Below are 19,460 nucleotides of genomic sequence, written 5' to 3' on the forward strand. Positions count from 1 at the left end.
GGTGTTTCCATACACAGATCAGACTTGCCAGCACCCAGACCCTGCCTTCCATCTTAGAGGCCTCCTTCACCAGCTTACCTGGTATGTCCCTTCCCTCTGGCTGCCACAGAGAGGAAGCCATCGCCTTGTCCAGCAGCCACCTACTTCACCCACAAACAGCACTCTGGTGCCTTGCCATCCATCGCCAACAGCACCTGACCTTCCTGCTCCCAGGGCAGCATTTGGGGACTTGACCCATGAGAGCCCTAGGGTTACCCTCTTACCAGCGTTGGTCCTGGTCACCCTGGCCAGTTGATCACTGTCAGCCATGGATAAGCATAAGAGGCAAATGTGACTCCTCTCCAAGGGAAGGTCACAAGCACCAAGGGATCCCTGGGTGCACAGTAGGAAAGAAGAGGGAGGCCTGATCTGGAGTCTTACATCTATGTCCAGCAGGCGAGGGCTTGTGCATCACAGCCTCAAGCATGGAAGAGTTAATTTTATGTGTTAACTGGATTAGGCCATGGCATGCCCCAATATTTGGTCAAAGGTTGTTCTGAGTGTTTCTATGAAGGTGTTTTTGGATGCAATTAACATTTAAATTGGTAGACTGAGTAAAGCGGCTTGCCCTCCCTGATGTGAGTAGGTTTCATCCAATCTGTTGAAAACCTGAATAGAACATAAAGACTGACCCTCCTCAGAATAAAGAGACTCCTTTCTGCCTCAGGGCCTTAGAACTGGGACCTCAGCTTTTGGATATGAAATGAAACATTGGCTTTGCCTGGGTCTCAAACCTGCTGGCCTGAAGATGACTGAAACTACACCAGTGGCTCTCCTGGGTCTCCAGCTCTGGAGAACCCTGACTGATACAGTCTCTATACCCCAAACTGTATTAACACATCTCAGTAACCTGGTGAATCCCCACACTGTGCCTGGTCACTGTGTCTGGTCAGTTCCATCCATGTGTTAGTTTCCTATTGCTGCTATAACAAATTACCCCAAACCTAATGTGTGTGGCTTAAAACAACACACATTTATTATATGAGATTTATGGAAGTTAGAAGTTCTCAATCTGTCTAAGTGGGCTAAAATCAAGCTATTGGCAGGGCTGCATTACTTCCATAGGTTCTAGGAAAGAGTCTATGTTCTTGCCTTTTCTCTGGAGATCTCCTGCATTCCTTGGCTTGCAGCCTCATCCTCCATTTTCAAAGCCAGCAACATAGCATCGTCCAATCTCTCTGTGACTCTGATCCTCTTGCCTCTCTCTTATAAGGCCCCTTATGATTACACTGGCACACCAGATAACCCAGGATAATCTCCCATCACAAGATTACTAATCTAATCACACACAAAAAGTCCCTTTTTGCCATATAAGGTAGCACATTCACAGACTTCAGAGACTAAAATGTGGACATCTTTAGTGGGGGTGTTATTAAGCCTGCTACCTTCCCTCACACCTCATTCCTTTCTGACTCCCTCTTGCTCTTTCTCCTTTCACTGGACTGTCACTAGCTCCTGGCCTTGCCCATCTCCCCCAACATGCAATCCCTTTACCTGGAGGCTCTACTGCTGTCACAGCCTCAGTGACTTCTTTTGCTTTGGTGATGCTCAAACTAATGCCTGAAGCCCACGCACCTCCCCCACTCTTCAATCCTATTCTTTTTATGGCCCCTTTGGTTTCAGCTTGCACATGCAGAGAGTGCAGGATCTCCTCACCCCCTCAGAGTCTCACCTCACCCCCATGTCTGGACCACCACCCACAGTGCCTCCAGACACCTGCTCTTCCAGGCTCAGAAGCGCTCCCACTCCACCTCTTCCAAATCCTACCACTTTTCTCATATTTGCCGTTACCATGTTTGTGGTCCCCGCTCTGTCACATGGTTTTCCCAAGGTTCAATGGTTTCCTGGGGGAAAAAAATCACCAAACATTCTCTCCATTGTATCATTTTCCTGTTCAAAGATCTCTAATTATCTATAATTTTTATTTTTTCTACAACATCCATACATTATATTTGTGATAAGTTGAGAAGTGTTATTTAAAATATAGGAAGCAATGATCAAATCCAGTCTCCTCTGCCTTCCCACTGCACACTGAGCCTTTAAATTCCATACTCCTCATTCTCATGGCTCCCCAATAGGAACCCCCCATTCCAACTGACATATTGATTCATCCAACAATATGAGTGAGCACCTGCTCTGAGCAAGGCACACACCTTGCAGAATTCAGCATCCATCCTTCCTAGGTCATCTTCTCTCCTGCTCAACAAGGAAACTGACCTTCTGCAGAGGTTAAGCATGATGATATAGCCAAATTGAAAAACTGCTCCACAAAGAGGAGAAATAAATACAAATCTAGTAGGTTTTCCTAAGAGTTTTTTTAAGCTACTACTAAAGAGAGAGACTGGCTTTTTAGTGGTAGCTTGAAAAAACTCATAGGAAAATGAGTTTTTAATAACTACCACTTATTGAGCACTTACTACATGCTAAGCACTTTATAAATATCTCCTTCGATCCTCATGACAACCATATTATCTCCTATATTATTGCCACACTTCAAATGAGGAAACTGAAGCTCAGAGAGGCTAAGAAACTTTCCTATGGTCACACAAGCCCCAGTGGCAGAGTTGTTTTCCAACCTGAACATGTCTGACACTAAGTCCACATTCTTTGCTGCCACCCTGTGTTAGAACAACTGGACAACCAGATTTTGGAGCTTATCCTAAGAATCAATGTAAAGGCTCAGCAGGCACCAGAGGCCAGAGCCAGGCCATTTCCATGGGATCATAGTTCAAAGTCAATGGCTCAATCTGAGGGCTCTGGCCTTGGGCAAAGTGGCACTCAGAAAGCAGATGGAGTCTAAGAGGTAGAGCAACACCATTTGCAGCCTCCTTCTCTAGATTGCACTTCATGGAGTCATGGCAGGCCTTGCACCCAGCCAAAGAGGCAGCATTGCCCTCAGCCAGGGGAACGCTCCACTAGCCACAAATGCACTGCAATTGCTGCTCTCTGCCCCTTGGCCTCAGCCCCTCTGCTCATCCTTCTAGCAACCCAGTGTTTCCTGTGGTCCATGCAGCTGTGGCTGGATAATGCCTCTTAGATGGCCACATCTCTCTGGCCACTTAAACCTCAAACATGTTGAGATTAAAGTCCTTATCTTCTATCATCCAGCTTCTCTATCCTTCCACTCTCCAACAAGGTCAAAGGCCATACCCAATCCCACTTGCTAGGCCATTAAAATGGCCAGATGATATCAGGGTTAAAGATTACAGGGAGGCCAAATTGAATACATTATTCTTAAATAACTAGGATGAAATGCAAATTAAGGGGAAATTGTTATTGCTCTTTTCCCATGTGAGAGGTATAGTTTCAGTAAGAACATGTAAAAACTCCTTCAACATATTTTGTTCTTACGTTTGGGCCTTTACCAGATGTCTTGCACAATTAGACATGTATCCAAAGACAGAAAAATTTGCATTTGGATGCTTGTATCAGAGGCAGGAAATATAATAGTTAAGAGTCCTAGATTGGGAGTTAGACCTTGATTCAAATTCCACCCCTGTGACTTGCTGGCTGACCATGGACAAGTCTCTCTACCTCTCTGAGCCTCGGTTTTCAGTTTTCTCATTTGTGAAATAGTAATTAGAATTAAACGTGCCTTCCTTGCTTACACCCATTAGGATGGCTATTACATTTTTTTAAGTGCTGGCAAGGATGTGGAGACATTGGAACCCTGTGTGTAGCTGGTTGGAATGTAAAATGATACAGCTGCTATGGAAAACAGTATGGTAGTTCCTCAAAAAATTAAACAGAATTACCATATGACCCAGCAATTCCACTTCTGGGTATATACTCAAAAGAACTGAAAGCAGGGATTCAAGCAGATATTTGTACACTAAATCTTCATAGCAGCCTTATTCACAATAGCCAGAAGATGGAAGCAATCCAAGGGTTCATTGATGGATGAATGGATGAACTAAACATGGTGTCTACATACAAAGAATATGATTCAGCCTTTAAAAGGAAGAAGACTCTGACACGTGCTACAATGTGAATGAACCTTGAAGACATCACGCTAGGTGAAATAAGCCAGATTTCAAAGGAAAAATATTGTATGATTCCACTTATATGAGGCATCTAGGTAGTCGAATTCATAGACACAGAAAATAGAATACTGGTTGCCAGGGCCTGGAGGGAGAGGAGAATGGGTTTAATGGGTACAGGCTTTCAGTTTGGGAAGAAGAAAAAGTTCTGGAGATGGATTTTGGTGATGGTAGCACAACAATGTGAATATACTAAACACCTCCGAACTATACACCTAAAAATGGTTAAAGTGGTAAATTTTATGTTATGTATATTTCACCACAGTAAAAAAAAAAAAAAAAAAAAAAAAAAAAAAAAAAAGTCTTCCTTATAGTTCTGTTGTAAGTGTTAAATGATTAACATTGGTAAAGCAACTAATAGTGCCTGGCACATGGGAAGCCAGGGAGTGACAAAACTGTGGACAAAATGTCACCACCACTATTCTTAGTCCTCAGACACAGTGGCTGAATCTTGACCAACCCAGGGCGGACAAGTAGACTGGACCAGGAGAAAAGAGAGAGCAGATGAGGAGAGCTATCCCAGACTGAGAAGTGAGGGGATTATAACAAGATAGAAAGATGGAGTACAGGGCCCCAGGGAAACCTAAGTCCAGAAAGCACCCAGGAAGAAAAGAGGAGGGCCTAACAGAGATGAAGAGGGAACAAGATCTGCATGAAAAAGGGCTGGAGCAGGCCTGCCGGGTAAAATACAGGATGCCTTGTTAAATCTGAATGTCAGATAAACAACAAAATGTTTAGTGCAAGTACACCCCACATATTGTATAACTCTGCTTTTTTTTTTTTTTTTTTTTTTTTTTGAGACAGAGTCTCGCTCTGTCTCCCAGGCTGGAGTGCAGTGGCCGGATCTCAGCTCACTGCAAGCTCCGCCTCCCGGGTTCCCGCCATTCTCCTGCCTCAGCCTCCCGAGTAGCTGGGACTACAGGCGCCCGCCACCGCGCCCGGCTAGTTTTTTTTGTATTTTTTTAGTAGAGACGGGGTTTCACCGTATTAGCCAGGATGGTCTCGATCTCCTGACCTCGTGGTCCGCCCGTCTCGGCCTCCCAAAGTGCTGGGATTACAGGCTTGAGCCACCGCGCCCGGCCAACTCTGCTTTATTACACGAGTGTATTTATTGTTTATCTGAAACTCAAATTCAGCTAGGCATCCTGTATGTGTATTTGCTAAATCTGGTGATCCTAGGCCAGAGGCGTGGCTCATCCTTCAGGACCTTATACTAAGTCATTTTAGGACGATGCAGACTCTAGAATAACTTGGTATTTAAAAATCTGGTCAGGGCAGTGGCTGGGAGCAGGAATAGGACAGTCAAAGCTCAAGGCAGGAGAGACCACATTCCCAAAAGCTATGGTTCTTCCAGCTTCCAAGAGCAGAAGAGGAGGGTAATAAATACCATTTCCACCTCAGAGGGGTCTGGCTAATAAAAACCAAGTCCCCACCCTGCGCCAAGAGGGTCCAGTCTCTTCCCCATGCCCTGCTGAACGACCCAGCGTCTCCAGCCCGGGGGCTTTGCAGCCATTTGCAGAAAGGGCAGTCACAGATTCCTCGGAAAGCAGAGACCTAAAAAGGGCTTTGTCTATGTCAAACTAAACACAATTCTCCTGTCCCTGCCCTACACTGATTAAAAGCTGGAGTTGTTCGTTTTGTTTTGAGAAGTGCCAGGGTTTTATGCTCGAGGTCCCCCTTCCCGCCTCACTATTTCCAGCTGCTGAGGCTCATGAGTGAGAAGGACCACACACCAGCAGCCCAGCGGTGCACAGGCCTGGCAGAGATTAAACACCAGGCAGCACGGGAGGGCCCCCTCCTTGGGAATGGGCGGCCCAGGGAAACCCCGGTGCAGAAGAGGAGCTGAGCACGGAGCGGAGAGTTCAAGGAGAGAGCCGCCCTGAGCCCCTGAGCCCCATCCACCCAGAGCCCAGCGTCTTGTCCATCCTACAGTCAGCCTAGCAAGCAGGTCAAAGACCAGGCTGTAGGGAGGAAGCAGCACACAATCTTGAATGCAGTGAAATGTGCCTTCCCCTTCTACTTTTTTAAAATCTAAACAAACGTATTGGCCACATAACAAATTTAATTTGCAGGGGAAGTCTGAAGGGGAGTGGGGGTGTCAGAAAGGAGGAATACTTTGGGTTTTCCTCCCAGGCCTACCAGCTAAACCGACGAGCTTAGCTGATTTTGCTGAGCCTCAGCTGGGCCGTCTGCCTTGCTTTCCAATCAGAGAGGCCACAGGCCAAGATGGGAAAAGGCAGAGACGATGTGTGATTGGGTTCTTTCCCTTGTCCTACTTAGAACAATCTGCAGGGAGCACGTTTATTTGCTGACTTGTTCATCGTCTGTTTCACCCACACCAGAATGTCAGACTGGATACCCAGCAGCTAGCACCAGATACCCAGCAGCTAGCACCAGGTACCCAGCAGCTAGCACCAGATACCCAGCAGCTAGCACAGAGCCAGGCATCCGCTCAGGGAGCCCTGAATACTGTTCCGATGAATGAGTTGAGCATGGACGATGAGCAGGAGGGAGGCAGGGAGGAAGTTCTGCTGGGAATGAGGCTGTCCTTCCCACCGCAACACACCTTTTCCGTCCCTGGCAACCCGTTTTCTCGGGGTCTGAAGGGGATACATTTTAGTGCTTGGGGTTCCTCAGTTTTTTTCTCACACCAGGTTTGGAGCAAACTTGGGGGTTAATTTCATGGCATTGGGCCCTGGCTTCTTACTCTTCTCCTTTGCCTTTGGATCCACTGTCCTCATGCTGAGGGGAGCCTGGGGACTATGGGGGTGTCTTTTCTGAGGCCACAGAAGGGGGCCTTCAAGGCACCCTCTTTCTGACCTCACCTGCCAAGCACTAAAGAATGGAGTTGTCAGGAGGTAAAGATAATAAAAATAAGTCAGAAGGTGCATGAGGAGGAAGCCCGAGCTTCTAGTCTTCTCGGCCCCAGAAGAGCAGGCCTGGGGCCAGCATCGTCACATCTGCACCTCTGTCCTGGGGAAGAATGGGAGACTTTTCCACCCCCACCTCATGACTCCCCGTGCCTCCTTGCTCCTCTTTTCCTCCTCCACCCCAAACCCCACATCCACCCCGATGCTGTAATGAAAAGTTCATGTTCAAAGCTTTACATGAGATCTGATTTTCAACACTTTAATTGAAGTGTTGAAATTATAGAAGCAGGGAGTGGAGAGCACCACAGCCCTTCTTCCTGGGATGCCCCTCCTCCCGCCTGCCCCCTTCACCTCCCTCGCTCAGCCTCTTCTCTCCTTTCTCCCTGCTATTCTCCAGTCCATCTCTCCCCTCTCGCCCTCCTGCCAGCAGCCTCCTCTTTGTTCCAGGCACTTTCTGAGCACTAGTAAAATTCTCTGTCTTCCCTAACTGAAGGAAGAGCAGGCTAATTACTGAAAATCCTGATGAATGGAATAGTTCTAAAGAAATTCTATTTTCGGCTGAGTGCGGTGGCTCATGACTATAATCCCAGCACTTCGGGAGAACGAGGCAGGCGGATCACTTGAGATCAGGAGTTTGAGATCAGCCTAGCCAACATGGTGAAACTCCATCTCTATTAAAATACAAAATTACCTGGGTGTGGTTGCGCACACCTGTAGTCCCAGCTACTCAGGAGGCTGAGGCAGGAGAATCACTTGAACCGGGGAGGCGGAAGTTGTAGTGAGCCAAGATCATGCCACTGCACTCCAGCCTGGTGACAGAGTGAGACTCTATCTCAAAAANCCAGGCACTTTCTGAGCACTAGTAAAATTCTCTGTCTTCCCTAACTGAAGGAAGAGCAGGCTAATTACTGAAAATCCTGATGAATGGAATAGTTCTAAAGAAATTCTATTTTCGGCTGAGTGCGGTGGCTCATGACTATAATCCCAGCACTTCGGGAGAACGAGGCAGGCGGATCACTTGAGATCAGGAGTTTGAGATCAGCCTAGCCAACATGGTGAAACTCCATCTCTATTAAAATACAAAATTACCTGGGTGTGGTTGCGCACACCTGTAGTCCCAGCTACTCAGGAGGCTGAGGCAGGAGAATCACTTGAACCGGGGAGGCGGAAGTTGTAGTGAGCCAAGATCATGCCACTGCACTCCAGCCTGGTGACAGAGTGAGACTCTATCTCAAAAAAAAAAAAAAAAAAAAAAAAAAAAGCAGTTCGATTTTCTTATTGGAAAATTATCTGGAAATACATACTACCTACTAAGAGAGGTAATGGATAACAGCATTGAAAGTCTTTAAAAGGTAGAAATCAAGTATAATTTATATATTGGTTATTAGTGGGCAAGTGTTACCATTAAAGGCCTTCATTCTTGAGGTGACTAACATTTCTCAGACATAATCCAGGCTTTGACACTCCCGCTCCATTTTTTTTTTACAGATACAACTAAAATACACACCCTCAGAGCTGTTCCCATGATCCAAAGTCAATGCTTTGGGGCAGGGAGATGCTGTATCCTTAATAACAACAACAAAATCCCATATCACTAAAAGCTCTGGACAGGCGGTCACCTGAGTCCTGGTGCCTGCTCTGTGCGCCAAGGCTAATTCACATTGAGACCCTGGACACATGGCTTATTTCTCTACCCTCACTTACTTCATCTATACAATTAGAAGGTTACTCTTAATCAGTGGGCTCCAACGTTTTTATTGTATGCCTCTAACAGCAAAAGGTTTTGAGCATTCACCCCTACTGTATGTATAACTAGTTATAGTGTGCTACCTGGGTGCATATAATATACACAATGTCTAGAAAATTTAAAGGCTAAAATAAACATTGGTTGGGTGCAATGGCCCACGCCTGTAATCCTAGTACTTTGGGAGGCCAAGGTGGAAGGATCATTAGAGCCTAGGAGTTCAAGACCAGCCTGGGCAACATAGCAAGATCCCATCTCAACAAATAATTTTTAAAATTAGCCAGATGCAGTGGTGCTTACCTGTAGTCCCAACCACTCAGGAGGCTGAGGTGGGAAAATTGCTTGAGCCCTGGCAGGTGAGGCTGCAGTGAGCCATGATCACACCACTGCACTCCAGCCTGGGTGACAGAGCTAGAGCCCATTTCAAAAAATAAAAAATAAATAAAAATAAAATAAACATGAAATAAATGATATTTTATGTTATTCATGGCAGTTTGAATTTATCACTCACTAACATCTCAAGGCAAAATATTTATGTAAAGCAAGACATAATTAATGATTGTTGCCATAAATCCACATGTCAGACCAGGCGCAGTGGCTCATGCCTGTAATCCCAACACCTTGGGAGGTCAAGGCGGGCAGATCACTTGAGGTCAGGAGTTTGAGACCAGCCTGGCCAACATGGTGAAACCCCATCTCTACTAAAAATACCAAAATTAGCCAGGTATGGTGGTGCATGCCTTATAGTCCCAGCTACTTAGACTGAGACAGGAGAATCGCTTGAATCCAGGAGGTGGAGGTTGCAGTGAGCCGAGATCTTACCACTGCACTCCAGCCTGGGCAACAGAGTGAGACTCCACCTCAAAACATAAATAAATAAATAAATCCGTATGTCTAGTAGACTTCAAAATCACTTCAATTTGCTTTAGTCGCTGATTTCTTGCCAGATCATTGTTGTTCCTCACAATGTGGGAAAAAGTTCATATAAGAAATTGGAGGTGGCAACTCAGCCATCATTGTTGTTTTAATATTTTGCAGTTTCAGTACTCTCTACAAAACAATTTTTTTGCTTTTAAAAGGAACTTTTTAGGCTGTCTATTTTGTGAGGCTAGGCATTCAACTAAACAATATACTAACAGGCGCAAATATACTGTTGTAATACATCACAACACGTTGAAAGCACAGGACAGAATGAGGGCGCCCCCCGACCCGTAATCCAGGGATCCCGCTCCTACGTCCGCTGTGGTGCATGCTGTCTGATGAATGGACTGAGTTGGGGAATAAAAGCCACTCTGTGAGTAGACATTAATAAGCACTTTTGTTTCTTGTTTTTAGTAGATTACAAACAGAAATGGATTCTAACCATTCTTTTGCCACCATCCAGAGGATTGCCCTGGGGCCGCCCTTTAGTGACTACTGCTCTAGGATCCCCCATCAGTCGTTCTTTGATTCTTCAGTGTCTCTATAGCTGGAATCTTTCCGGGCTCTTCATTTCACCTGCTACTGGTCAGCACTCCCGACTCGTGAACTAAGCAAAGTCAACATAAGCAACGCCTTGCACTGAGGTCTACGAACTGTGAAGGGTTGTGCATCTAGGGTGAGCAGCACTTAGTGCCCTTGGACATAGATGGGCCCCAGACTCCAGCCTCACACAGTGGGCCAGAGCTCATGGAGATCTCTTTCTCCACTGCTCTCTCAGTGCACAACCACTCTCCATCCTTAATTGGCCCCTCCCTTCTCCAAAGCATGTGTCCCCTTCCCTTTCCCTACCAGGAACCCAGTCTTTGCCCAGCCAACCCTTATTCTCCTGCCTGGAGAAAGAAGAAGAAAGGCTTCTATTGGTGTGCATAGGGGTGTTCACATAGCGGGGACTACACTGGACCTGGTCACAAAGCAACTACAGGACAAAGCCAGAATTTAAAGCTGAGGTCTAGATGATTTGAAATCTCATACTGTTTCCAACTTTCCAAAGATATGGAATAAGTATGGTTTGTATGTGTATCATGTGTTCACATATGTGCATATAAACATACACATATGCAGTCATACAATATCATTGAATATAGGGCACTTGAGTAGATAAACGACTGCAATAGGGTAAGGCTGACGGCCCCAGAAAAGTCCTAGGTCCAAACACGGGCAGACAAGTTGAGAGCCCCTGGAGCGGGCAGTCGCTCTGCCAACACCTAACACCAATTCTCGGTGACTAGAAAGAGAATGAGGGTGTGCCCACTCACAACATCCTAGCAACACTGAAAAAAAGACTTGGATTTGTCTGCTTGTGACTCATCTGTTTGGTCTCTTTGAAGGGATGATATTTACTCTGGTCTTAGACAGAAACCTATTCTGGTTTGAAAAGAAATCAGATTCCTCGTCAAGGTGATAATGACCCAAATACCATTTGGGGACCTTCTGCACCAGCTGTCCAAGCTCGAGAAAATAAACTCAGTGAGGAATTTGTGGTCCTTCTGTATCTACAAGACTGTGTGGTGGGCAACCAAGTGCAAGTTTCAAAAGCAAGAGAGCAGAGGAATAAAAGCAGTAAAACAGGGCTTCGCTTCGCTCTCCCCTCCCTAAGTATGATTAGTTGGGGGAGGTTATTTCAAAATAAAAGTCTACGCTTGCCTCATGGCATTGCCAGTCCTTAGACCAGCCCCACTCTCAGTTAAGGGTGGGGGGTGATCTCAACCTCAAGATCACGAGGATGACGATGACCACAACAGCAATGGCATCCACTTTTTGATGTACACATAGTTTGGGCCAAAAATCCCCATAAACACTTTTCAAACATTATCTCAATTCACTCAGGAGTCCTATGAGGTAACAATCACTGTTACCTTCAGATGAGGAAACTGCAGTTCAGAGGTGCTCAGTAATTATCCCCAGTTCCCCTTGCTGTGGGAGGGTACAGCCAAGGATATCTGGCTCCAAAGGCCATGACCGTAACTCCTCCTCTAGGAACCGCAGGTTGGAAATGAGAGAAGGGCCACTCTTTTACAACGTGTTTATTATGGAGTAACTTGACCTGTTAGGTGATGAGAAGGTGTTGCCATCCCCAAACCCATTCGTTCAGTAAATACTAATTGAGCATCTGCTATGTGTCAGGCACTGTTCTAAGAGCTGTGGATAAAACAATGAACAAAACAAGCTCCTGTTCTCATAAACTCAGAAGGTAATAAGGAAGATAGATAACCAACAAATCAACTCATATACAATATGTTGGGGGGGTGACATGTGCCATAAGGAAAAATAAAACAGGTGAGATAGAGATGGGGAGGGGAGGTTGCTATTTTGGATAGCGTGCTCAAGGAAGCCCACTCTGATGAGGTGATATCTGAGCAGAGGCCTAAAGGAGTGAGGGACATGCAACAATGTGGGAGAAGAACGTTCCAGACAGAGGGAACAGCAAATACAAAGCGGTAAGCGTGAGAGCTGGCCTGGAACCCAGTCTCGTTCAGGCTTTTAGGTTCTCAAGCCTGCTTCTCCCTTTGCTAATTTGCAGAACTGTACTGTCCTTATTTTGCCATGAGGAAATCAGAAACTTATATTCTGAAAGTTATTCTCACTGGTTTCACAGAGAAAGGAAAAGGAAGTCACTTTTCTTGTGTTTACTTATATGAGTGCAATTATCCTTACGATGCTCTGAAAAGTCGGCATGTTAAAGTTACGGTCTGTGGGCCTCAAAGTCTATGCTTTTTCCACCACACCACGTGGAAGGGAACCATCTGATTTCATATTGAGGTAATTACTTCCTTTTTTAAGAGTTCAGAGCACCTGGACACCAGAACCTAAGGTCCTCAGCCATCCTCCACATCAGAAATTAGCTGGGAGCCTCCCATGTGCCAGGCTCATGTTGGGTACTGTGAAGGAACAGAGATAGCAAAGCAGGCATGGCTCCTCCCAAGGATGGCTCTGCCCACTCAGCAGGGCCAGTGGTGGGGCAGCTTCCAAGGCAAGTTGCATGCGCTGTCATTCCCGCCCCCAGCCCTAGGCCAGGACCCAGAGGAATTTCTCCAGACTCAGCTCTGAGGGAAAATGAATCCTGAGTCCTGTGTCTTCAGCCCACTTTGAGCTGTCAGTTGGGGCTCAGAGTCTGCTACCCGCCCCCTGTCACCTTCCACTCTGCAAAGTCCTCCAGCCAATGGGCTGGTTTTCAAGCTGAATGCTCCAGGTCTTGCCCACTGACTGAGGTAGAGCGAATGAAGTAACTAAGATCCCATTACTTCCCAAGGAATGGAATTCAAGATACTCTCCAAGGTGGGCCAAGCTTTTGGAAGAATCCAAGATGGGTTTGGGGATTCAGGCAAAAGTCTAGCTAGTTCTCCTTTGATCCAAACAATAAGCCTGAAAAGAAGTCCACCCCACACCCTGCCTCCAGAGGAAATCAAACTTCATCGAGTGTTGCCAGGAACCCATCTCAAGTTCTCCCACAGTGGGACATAACTTCTAAACCCAGTAGAGTAACAGATCCAGGGACAGCCGAGAGATGAGACATAAGTCTGATTGAAAGCCGTCGAAGCTTATTCTGAAACCAGCCTATCAGCCTACCACTTCCTCCATTCCGGAAAACTAAGCAAGGTGGTTGGAAGTCAGACATGGAGAGATGGCAAAGGGAAAGAGTGGAAAATTGCAGCTGAAACCACCTCCCCCAACCTTAAAGGCTTCCCTTTCAGTGTCAACAAATATGCAACCAATTAATGTAATTGCAGAGTTATTTATGGTGCCCAGCAAAGTGCAGCTGGATCCTAAAAGACAAAGTTGGAAGCAGCGGAAAAACTCTGTCTCAGCTTTTGGTGTGTGGTTTTGCTGGTCGGGTTCTTGAGGGGGAGGGGAGGGGCTCCTTTTCTTTCAGATGTTTCAGTCAACTTGTGGTATCCATGTGTCTGGTGGTCATGGCCCCTTCCAGGCAGTTTGCAGGTGTTCCTGCCTGGGGCAGGGAGGGAAAAAAAAGGGGGGCAGCTAGAGGAAAAAAGCTAAAGGTCTTCCGATTTCAAACTGTGATCTGACATCGAAGACTTTTTCAAGGTTCCCCACTTTGACTGCACACCTGTCTTAATCCTCCTGCATTGACCCTTTCCATAACAACCACCACCAAAATTGCAGAGACCCTTTTCTCATAGCTGTTATGTGATTGTCTGGGATGACAGCTGTGTTGCCACTCAGCGCCTCGCACAAGACAGGTTTTAATTAGAGTTATTGAGGGGTTTGAATTGGCACAATTAGGGCCAGCCTTAATGGGGTCTCCATGTGTTCTTTTGAACAGTTTGGCCCTATTTTTTGTCCCAGGGCAGGAGGGGGTTGCAACTAATGAAGTTGGAGAGTGCAAATTATCTCAGCGAAAGGAGGGCAAATGTAAACCACCCAGGGGAGGGGGAGACACTCAAAGGAAAGAAATGAAAAGAAAGCAGTTACATATGGTGGAGGCACAAACACATTCACACACATGCTTAGTTTCACGCCTTCCTTTTCTTAAAATGGTCCTTTTAGAAAGAAGTTGTGACCACCAAATACGTATCATTGGCTAAGATGGAAAGCAGGAAAGATGCGTATGCTATACTGAACTAAACTGAGGATGTGTGCATGCACAGGTATGTTTCTGTGCTAACCCTGAAAAGCTTATGAGCATACTAAAGGAAAAGAGAGATGAGACAAACTTCAGTTATCAAAAGTCCTAATCCCTCATCCTCTTAGATGCTCATTGCTTTTTACTGTCCCAGTTTCCTATTTCCTTTCTTTCCAGATGTCTGTTCCTCTCTTTGAGCTCCTCAAGCCCTTATCCTCTATGTTCTTTTGAGAGAGCTCAATTAAAAAAGATAAGCCCCATCCCCAAGTCTCTGAGCTCCCCATCCATGAGCACGTTCAGTAAAGTGCAGCCCAGGATGGTGCCTCAAGTCCAGTAGGCCCTGATGCCTCTGACTTCCCTATGGACCTGACACTCTTCCAAGTGTAAAAGTCATTTCCAGTAAAAGTCAATCTGGGGAGTAAGAAGGCCAGAATTGAAGAAACAAATATGATGGAGCCCAGTTATAAATCAACTCTGTCTATGTGAGAAGGAGGCAGTTGAACTGAAACAGGCCTCTGTTCAGTGTGGCCCCAGAGCCTGGGGCTGAATTTGGGTGGCCTCTGAACTTTGGGGACTGGGGAGTGGAACCATTTCATAAGCTAAAGCAGCAAAAGGCCACAGTACCCTGCAGAGGCAGAGGCAGGATCATGCACAAGTTGCAGCCAAAAATGAAAATCAGGTGAAGCCACCTCCCCAGCACTGTGGGCCAGTGGTGGGGCCAGCTGCCTGCAACAAAGTCCTCTCCCTACTCATTTCAAGATGAGGCTCCTGCTCCTTTTTTGCATAGGTGACATCCCCGTCCTTCACCAGCTGTTTTCCCTGATGTTTTAGCAATTCCAGTGGCCAAGGCTACTCTTGCTATCCGGCATAATGAATGCGGGGCGGGGGAACAGGGTGTTGGTTCACCCTCTGTGGGACAGTCTTGGTAGAGAGAAATGAGAAGCATAGTTGAAGGAACTAGAACCACTCCCAACCCAATGAGGCCCAAGAAATGTAGACAGACACCCAGTTTAAAATGCCTCAAGCACTCCACAGACCCTCAGGTGCTGGTACAGAGAGGTTGGCCTTGCCTGATGCAGCCAACTCTTCTCCTGCGGCACCCACATGAACCACGTGGGGCCGAACTTTAAGAATCCCACATGGCCAGTCAATTGGTTTTCCCAAAAGATGAAATTCCTGAGCCCAGCAAAGATAAGCATGCCAGCACATGTAGCATGACAGGGATGCTTTAAAACACTGGCTCCAACAGGGGCAAATTTGTTCCCCAGGGGACATTTGGCAATGTCTGGCCACGTTTTTGGTGATCCTATCTGGAGGATAGTGCCAGGGATGCTGCAAACATCCCACAAGGCACAGGACAGGCCCCACAACAAAGAATTCTCCAGGCTAAAATGTCCATAGGGCCAAGGCTGAAAAACCCTGCTTTAAAGTTAAACAAACCTGGGCTCAAATTCCAGCTCTACCACTTCCTAGCTGTGCGATTTTAGAGGGCCAGGAATCTCTCTAAGTCCTGGTTTCCACATCTGTAAACCAGGGATGGTAAACACCTAGCTCACAGTCAAAGCAGCTCACTGGAGGGGTTCAAGAAATAGTAATCTTTCCTTTTTTTTTTTTTTAACTTAAAAGAATGTTCTGGGCTATCTTTACTAGAATCACTAAAAGAATGTGGCATTTGGGTAATCACTAATGAAGTCTTCCAGCCCTGAAATTGCCTTTTGCTCATGCTGCTGTCACCTGTCTTCTTCTTACACAGAAACTAGAAGCCTGCGCACGGAGCCTTTTTGGGAGAAGCCTTCAGGACACCTTCTATTCTGAGTCACAGCAGCCTCTGCGCCGCCTGCAGCCAGCTGCACTGTGGTCCTTGGCTGCGCCCCCAGACACCCAGCCATGGCAGGGCGGCAGGGGAGGGGCCGCCAGGTTTCCGGTGGAAGTGGACTTGAGTTAGGCCTTTTCTTTTGAACCACGCAGCGGCCAAACGTCAATTAGCCGAGCCCTGAAAAATGAGTGCACTCTGCGCTCTCCGGGAGGAGGGCAGGGCGTCCTCGGCCCGGCCTGGGGTTGCTGCCCTGTTCCCCCTATTGTGCCTCCAACAAGGGCGTTTTATTGAAAAGAGCTGAGTGCATCTAATGCAGTTATCCGTGTCCGCCTCATCGGGCCGTGGGCTGGGGGCGAGGCAGGCAGCTGCCGCCGCCTCACACGCTCGCAACAAAGGAGCGCGCCGTGGAGAATTTTCTCCTCTTTGAACGGCTCATCTGGTTTCCATTTTTGAAAGGTTCCCCAACCCTTCTCTTCCACCCAGCCCCCACCCACCTTCACCCCCTCCTTTCTCTGCTTTGCTCTAGCTATGCCCCTTGAGGGAGGGCGCCCCACGCCCCTCGCACAGTCACCCCCTTACGCGTGCTGGAGGTATGGGTGTCCCCCCCTACACCTGGCAAGGCCACACATCTGAGCCCAGGGCCCGCTGGGCAAACATACGTGGCTTCATGGCCAGGCTGAACGGCGTTCCCTGGCCTGGGCCTCAGTTTCCCCATCTTCAAAACACTATGATTGCATGCCACCTGATTAATGGTCTGTGAGGCAACAAACTGATTTGTAAAGCGTGTGGCAAGTACGTAATAGGATGATTCCGAAAATTTTAATTGCCTTTAATTTTGCTGGAGATAACCGCCATCAACTTTCTATTTTCTTCTGGTCGTTTTCTCTGTATAAGAAGTCATATACAAAATTACTGTTCAATTGGGATGCAGTTTTATCTATCTCCTGCTTTTGGTTATATCTGGAGGCATTATCCTATGCTAAGAGTCTCTGAAAATGTGAGATTCTTAAACAACTGCCAAATATGCCATCATGGGCTTGTACCATAATTGATTTAACTGGTTCCCCCACTGTTGGACATTCGAGTTGTTTTCCTGTTTGCTTGGGTGGTAGTGGTGGTTTTTACCCCACTCTTATAATTACAAGGCCATTTTAAAAAATAGAATCCTCGCGTGGCTTCCCAAGTTGACAGCTAGATCTAAACCCCTGCCCCAGTATAAATCAAAGGCATACGGCATGCACTTCCACCTCTTCTGAGGGCTGCCATGAGGGGAAAGGTCATCACTGGCCTCCTCCTCCCCTGCCTGACACCTCCAGGCACCTGAAAGTTGGAAATTCACGTTTGAATCATGGCCCCTGTAAATTATGGCCTTGGGCAAATTGTATAACCCTCAGTGCCCTCAGCTACACAATGAAGATACAATCACGCTGACCTCAGAAGGCTCTTGTGAGAACTAAATGAAACAAGATACACAATGTGCTGAGCGTGTGACTAGGACACAGCTGCCAGCCTGTCCCACTTACTCACTGTGCGACCTTGGGCAAGTTTCCTAGTCCCTCTGTGCCTCAATTTCCTCACCTATAAAGTGGGGAGTTGTGAGGATTAAATGAAGTAATACATTAAAAGTACAAAAAGCTATGCTGGTACGTACTAAGAACTCAGTAAATTTAGCTATCATTATTGTGCACCTGCCTGCCCTGCTTGTGAAGAGTAAGGTCAGCTCCCCAACCCCAACTACTTTTCTCTTTAATCTCCCACAACTAGCCCATTCCAAACCCTATCAGTACAGTTCTCCTTCCAACCTCAGGCCCAGCTCCACTTGAGGAATCCTAAGCCCTCAGAAAACAAGATCCCAGATGAGATACTGAGCTCAAGCAAAAGCCCAGGCCCCAAAGAGATCCTCACAGAGCACCCCAACCCCTCCACACCCCCAGCCTCTGCTTTTGGCATTAGCAGTCTCCCTGGCTCAGAGAAGAGGATGGGGTGGGAGTGAGGGGGCTGCTTTGTCATGGCTTTCAATCTCCTCTCTCAGGACTTTCTGTTCATTTGTCCAAATAAGAGTAACATCAATAGCAGTGGCCATCATTGACTGAGTCCCAGATGTCAGACCCTGAAAAGTGTTATGATTGTGTCTGAATTATCAACCCATTGTACAACAGAGGATGGAGACTGACCTCAGAATGATCAAACAACTTTCCCAAAGCCGTGGAGCAGAGATTTGACCTCATGAGACTCTAACCACAGAGTCCTGTTCTTCCCAGGACACTACATGGCTCAGGTTCCTTTATCACTGAAATTGAAGTTGCAGAGTCACGTTTCCTGGAGTGTACGCCCTGAGAAACCTAAAAATGAGAGGGCATTTGGGGTAACATTCCCAGGTTTAGTAAATAAAAATACAGGACACCCAGTTAACTTTGAATTCCAGATAAACAACAATTTTTTAGTATAAGTATATCCCCATGTAATATTTGAGACATACTTATAATAAAAATTTTCATTAGTTATCTGAAATTCAAAGTTAACTGGGTGTCCTATATTTTACCTGGCAACCCTAATTTGGAGGCTTCATTACACTCCCCAGCAACTGGTTCAGCAGATCAGAGGTACAGTCTTGGCCTCTGGGTCACATCACAATGATGTGACGTCACCCCTCCCATCTCTGCACCCCTTTTATAGCTCAGAGGTTGAGTGACTTGTCTAAGATCACAAGATTGGCCCTTGAATCACACCCAGGCCCATGCTGTGCTCCCAAGTCTCCTGATAAGTGCCCAGCAAAGTGACCACCGCAGCCCCAGGGAGGATCTGTGCTTTCCAGGGTAAAATTCTCATTCAACTGCATTGACACAAGAAAAATGTGGACAACATCTGAAAGTTTCAACAGATAATGCAACCTAAAGACTCTCAAGATTTGGTTACACATGACAAAACCTTTGAACTAAACTAACTTAGACTAGAAAGAAATCAATAGCTCGTGTCAACCGAAACATCCAGATGACCACATTGATGGGGGTTTGTCAAAGGGACACAGGAGCCAACTGAAGGATCTCCCAGTGCTCAAAGATGGAACAAATTGAGCAACAAAATAAGGTAGTATTGGCTAATAACCCAAAGTATAAAATAAATAGCCAGGAGTCCACACTTAGACAAATAAACAATTGAATAAATAAATGTGAGAGGAAGAGACAAGTCTTCCACGCAGAAGAATTCCAAACAATTTATGTAGATACTGCATCCTCAGGGGGAGGGAACATAACTCCCACTCTTTAAGCATGGGGTCCACATAGTGACTTCCTTCCAGAAAGTACAGCATGGAGGCTGGGCATGGTGGCTCATGCCTGTAATCCCAGCATTTTGGGACGCTGAGGAGGACTTGGTGTCAGGAGTTTGA

General features: G+C 46.6%; 1 long non-coding RNA gene across 1 annotated transcript; it reads right to left on the reverse strand.

The window, feature by feature from the left end:
• Window positions 1-8,130: 8,130 nt before the first annotated feature.
• Window positions 8,131-18,652, reverse strand: LOC108520281 (uncharacterized). The gene is made up of 3 exons (XR_001882870.1): window positions 18,615-18,652; window positions 18,247-18,414; window positions 8,131-8,175 (listed from the first exon to the last, which is right to left on the reverse strand). It is a non-coding gene; the product is annotated as an uncharacterized LOC108520281 (long non-coding RNA).
• Between the last annotated feature and the right edge of the window lie 808 nt (window positions 18,653-19,460).

Source organism: Rhinopithecus bieti, unplaced genomic scaffold (genome assembly GCF_001698545.2).
Source record: "Rhinopithecus bieti isolate Rb0 unplaced genomic scaffold, ASM169854v2 scaffold_51230, whole genome shotgun sequence".
Classification (NCBI taxonomy): Eukaryota; Metazoa; Chordata; class Mammalia; order Primates; family Cercopithecidae; genus Rhinopithecus; species Rhinopithecus bieti.